Raw genomic sequence first — 5,263 nt, forward strand, 5'->3', positions numbered from 1 at the left:
CAGTTGAAGCTGCACAGCTTTAACCAATCAAAATGGCTCTAGTCTGACCAATCAGGACAGTGCCTTTGGACCAATCAAACTAGGAAGATTCAGAGTCCTCATTTGCATGAGGATGGACCAATCAGGGACCAAGGGCCCAGGCTTCTGTCCATAAAAGCCAGTTCCCTTGTGGCTCTAGGGGCACACTTTCCATTGAAGACTGTTTCCCTGGCTGAGTTGAAACACTGAAGATGTCTCCCCAGAGCAGAGTGGAGCAGACCATCCTGGACCAGAGTAGGTCAGCGCAATGCAAAGCGTGTAGCTGCCTGGCCCCAGAGCTGCTCTACAGCCCTGCTGCTTTCACAGCCGTGCTGTTCACAATTGAACTGTTTAGGCGCCAAATAAAGTTTTCTTCACTGTACCCAAAATTGGAAGTTCTTGTTGGCATTGAATTGGCACCAATAACTGTTGGTTGACAATCTCTTGTATTATCCTCAAGAATTCATGTGACTTTTTGGTTATATTTCTTCATGTGCTCATAGACGTTTTTTCCCCAAAAAGAGTTCACTGGAGACTAGAATTTGAATCACTGAGAAACACTTTTGTAAGTCAGACTTCTTTATTTTTTCTGATGAACAATAAATGCATTTACTTTATTCAGTTCCTTTGTTCTTTAAGAAATGAAAAGAGCCCTAACTGGTTTGGCTCAGTGGATAGAGCGTCAGCCTGCGGACTCAAGGGTCCCAGGTTCGATTCCGGTCAAGGGCATGTACCTTGGTTGCGGGCACATCCCCAGTAGGGAGTGTGCAGGAGGCAGCTGATTGATGTTTCTCTCACATCGATGTTTCTGACTCTCTATCCCTCTCCCTTTCTCTCTGTAAAAAAATCAATAAAATATATTTTAAAAAAATTATTTAAGAAATGAAAAGAATTCATTATCTAATTGATATATCCTGTATGTCATAGAGACAAGTGGATTTAAACTATCTTCCTCGTCCTTTTTATTCCCTCACCTCACCTGCTTTTTATGAACAATTTAATGGAAGCATATTTTTAATTTGCTAGCTGTCCACTTGTTCCTGTCCACCAAATGATATCAATTCCAAAAGGTTCTGCTTGGCCACTCGATTTTTTTTATCCCCTCCTTAATGAGGCTTTCACAGGGTTCATCTCTGTTCATTTTCTAAGATCAGATATTTTGTTCTTTTTCTCCTTTAAGGCTAACATTTATGCATATTTCTCTTGTCATTTTCTCTTGTTAGATTTAATTGACCCTCTCATTATGAAAATGATTATCCCCATCCCATGTTACTTGCTCCTCATACCAAGGACTTATTGCCTTAGTGAAATCCTACTCCTTTGATAACCAAAGTAGGAATAAAGTCCTAGAGGTGCTTTGCTTTCTTTTGCACATACAGTTTTTGCCATTAGCCATATTTATCTCTGTTTTCCACTAATAAAGGGGATACAATTGAAGTACTGAATTTTCTAAAATCTGGTAACGCTCCACTGTGGCTTTCTGAGTTCTTTCCACTTTTATTTTTATTGATTTCAGAGAGGAAGGGAGAAGGAGAGAGAGATAGGAACATCAATGATGAGAGAGAATCATTGATTGGCTGCCTCCTGCACACCCCCTACTGGGGATCAAGCCCGAAATCAGGGCATGTGTACTAGACTGGAATCGAACCTGGGACCCTTCAGTCTGCAGGCCAAGACTATCCACTGAGCCAAACCAGCTAGCACTCTTTTCACTTTTAATTCCAAAGTTTTTAAGAGGACAACATTCTTTTGATTGGCTGCCAGGAGCTTATATTCCCACTCTGCTAAATCATCTTTTTCTAACCAAGAAAGAGTCACACTTTACTTGTTATGTGAAGATTTAGCTAAAGTTTTATTGAGAGAATGGAAGGTTATCTACTTCACATGACTAACAGGCATCATAACTGACTTTTAGAAATCTCAGTTACTCTCAGGAGCTGGAACAGGGAGAATAAAGGGGAGTTAATGAATATTTATAGAATTTCTACTATGCCCTGAGCACTGTTCACCGATGAATAGGATGGACATGACCCCTGCTCTCAGGAAGCCATGATCTAGTGGGAAAGATGAACAGATATGTGTTGCAATATAGGGTGTTAGCATCTGTAATTGGGGTAAGCACAGTGTTAGAGGAGAATAGACCAGGTGGGGAATGGCAGAGAGGATACTTGTGCTGAGACTTCAAGGACTAGAAGAGTTAAGCAGAGGGAGAATATTCTAGAAAGAGAAAAGATCTGGAAGAAAAAAAAATTAGAGGCCTTAGAAGAGAGATTTGGAGAACACCAAGGGCTTGATGTAATTGATTATAATGTATGTGCATTGGGAGTGTGGTTGTTGTTGGGAAAACAGGGGAGGGCATGATGAGGTTATGAATGGTTTGTGTGCCACATTGAAGAATTTGCACTTTATCTTGGAGATGCTGGAAAGTGTTAAACAGACATGTAAAATCAGATCTGCAATTTAGAATGAGTGCTTTACCAGTGGGGGATGCTGACGGGGCTCAGAAGGTCCTTTCTACATGAATAGAGGGTATTTCTCATATAAACTGAGCCTAGCACCAGTGGAGGTCAGAGGGGTCAGAATCACCCACCCACACTGAACATGGACCTCTTTTCTTTTTTACTCCCTCTTTCCTCTCTTTCTTCCTTCCACCTCAACCTCTTATTTCTCTCAAATTTCTCTTAAGAAGCTCTTAAAACTTGAACAGTTTATGGGCAGTTAAAAAAATGTCCGTGAAAACTTTCCAATTTAGTTGTGAATGTCTTCTACCTTTTTCTCTATGGTCAATGTTAAATTACTTACTGGCTGAATTTCCTTTCATAGATGCTCAAAGCTCCTACTTTCCCGTTTTGCTACCTATAATTCTTTATCACTATCCATTATCACCTTCAACATAGGAAGGGGAAAAATAGAAATTCAAGTAAATTGATTTTGCTATTGACTTGTGGTTCATCTAGAGAGTTTATTAGTAGAATATGAAAGCTACAAGTGACTTTAATGTTTTCCATAATGTTTTTTAAACTGTAGGCTGTGACCCATGTGTAGGTCATAAAATCAATTTAATGGGTCATTCTCTGCAATAAAAAGAAAGAAAGAGAAAAAGAAAGGAAGAAAGAAAGCAGGCATAATCTATTAGAACAAAATATAAGAGTGTGCTGAATAGATAGTGGTGACATTGTCTCATGAAACTTGTGTTATCATGCAGATAATCCTATATTATAAAAGCCCAGCTACCAAATGGCAGAACGACCAGAACGACTGGTCGACTGGTTGCTATGATGTGCACTGACCTCCAGGGGGCAGATGCTCTACACAGGAGCTGCCCCCGGTGGTCAGTGCAATACCACAGTGGGAGTGTCGCTCAGCTGACCAGGATGAGCAGTGCCCCCACAGTGGGCTGATCCCCAGAGGCCATGCCCCCCACCAGTGCATGAATCCCGGGCACTGGGCCTCTACGTATAAAATATATGTCCCGAGCTACAGCGAGGCTGAGCCGAAGAGCAACAAGTAGCTGGGGGCGCCGGCGCAGATGGCGCAGATGTCGGGGCAGGGGCCAGAGGGAGCATTTCCGGAGCATTTCCGGAGCAGCCGCACCTCGGGTGTTGGCGTGGCAAAGACGCAGAGATAAAACGTGGACCAGAGACAGCAGGTCCAGGCCACTCCTCGCAGGTAAAAACTTCAAAGCGACGGCAACTTGCGCACCTATCCTAGCAACTACAGAAAAGATGGCTCTTTTTTTTCTAACCGAAAAGATCAGTCTCCGTAGAGACCGTCAAAAATTGCCAGTGCCGACTGTATTTCAGGTCGTCACGGCGGGGTATTGGGAAAAGTTTTCAATTAGCAATAATCGCGCCTCGGATAAACCTCATTGGCTACGATACTGCCACTGCGCAAAGCTGGCGAGCGCCTTCCTTGCTCATCGTCCCCTGTAAGCAAGGCTCCTAATTCAAAAAGGCGAGTTTGAAGCTCATGGAAGAACTTTCCATTATTGTTTGGTTGGAAATTATACCGCCACCTTAGGATCTCTCGAAAACGCATAGGCTGTTTCTGAAGATTCTTCTGCTTTATTTCACTTCACTAGATTTTGGTGGAGAATGAAGCAAAGCATTATGGGAGGGGACATGCTAGTAACCTAATGCAGAGGGGGAATTGGGGCGGATGAGAAACGGGCTCAAGGTCGGGGTACTGTTCACTTGATTCCCAATTCACAGTGTAACTGTTCTCTCCAAAATAAAATGTTTTTATTATGGTAAAATATACGTAACAAAAGTTGCCACTTTAAAAAAATAAAATAAAATAAAATATATGTCTCACTATGGGTGGTAATAAAAAAATAAAATTAGAAAGCCAAAATAATTTTTTAAATGTTTGAAAAATGCTTAAGATCAACATTTTAAAATTGTGTTAGTTTGACTTAGAATAGTTTTTTAAATTAGGACTTACATATTTTGAAAAATTCTGAGTGTAATTCAAATGTATGCCAATACCTTCCAAAGTAAGGTAATAATTCAGAAACAGTTCTGATCAGATAGCTAAGAAAAATTTCTGGAATATTCACATTGGAAGATTCGTTATTAATGAATGTTTGACTTAAATCTAACCCAAAACTGCGACATTATTCTTTGTACATTTTCATTACTAGTGTTAACAAGCTTAGTTGCAAACAAATAAAATTCTTAAGCTATCCTATATAATAAAGAGCTAATATGCAAATAGTTGTCACGCCCTTACACCAGGGCCGGGGGACCTGAGGCCGTGCCCCCCAACTCCATGGGGCTTGACAGGGGACTTGAGGCTATGCCCCCCACCTAGCAGGGCTTGACGAGGGTGGGGCTTGCCAGGTCTGGGTCTCATGCAATTTTGAGGTGCATGTGGGTGGGCGGGGACTTGACTCTGGGTCCCACAGTGCACCCCAGACTCTGACAGAAGGGAGATTTTCATATACATTTTACTAATTTTCTTTCATCACTGACACTTCTATTATAGAGAAAGGGCAAATAGCAATATTAAAATATTTCCTCTAATTAATTCCCTTTTAATGTGCACAAATTTTGTGCACCAGGCCACTAGTTTAATAATAAAAAGAAAAAGTTTGAAAAACCCTGCTCAAGATCAACATTTTCTTACTTTGAAGATATGAAAAAAACTGAGAACTAGAGACGCTGACTTGTCCAAGTCCATGAATTAGTGGCAAATGCAAGATTTGAGCTTTCCTCTATTAATATTCTGATATTCTCTGAATATA

General features: G+C 41.0%; 1 non-coding gene across 1 annotated transcript; it reads right to left on the bottom strand.

Moving 5' to 3' along the window:
* Window positions 1-3,775: 3,775 nt before the first annotated feature.
* LOC118652176 lies at window positions 3,776-3,916 on the bottom strand. Its single transcript, XR_004966452.1, has one exon. It is a non-coding gene; the product is annotated as a U4 spliceosomal RNA (small nuclear RNA).
* Window positions 3,917-5,263: the final 1,347 nt, after the last annotated feature.

This window comes from Myotis myotis, unplaced genomic scaffold, assembly GCF_014108235.1.
Source record: "Myotis myotis isolate mMyoMyo1 unplaced genomic scaffold, mMyoMyo1.p scaffold_m19_p_3, whole genome shotgun sequence".
NCBI classification, from domain to species: Eukaryota; Metazoa; Chordata; class Mammalia; order Chiroptera; family Vespertilionidae; genus Myotis; species Myotis myotis.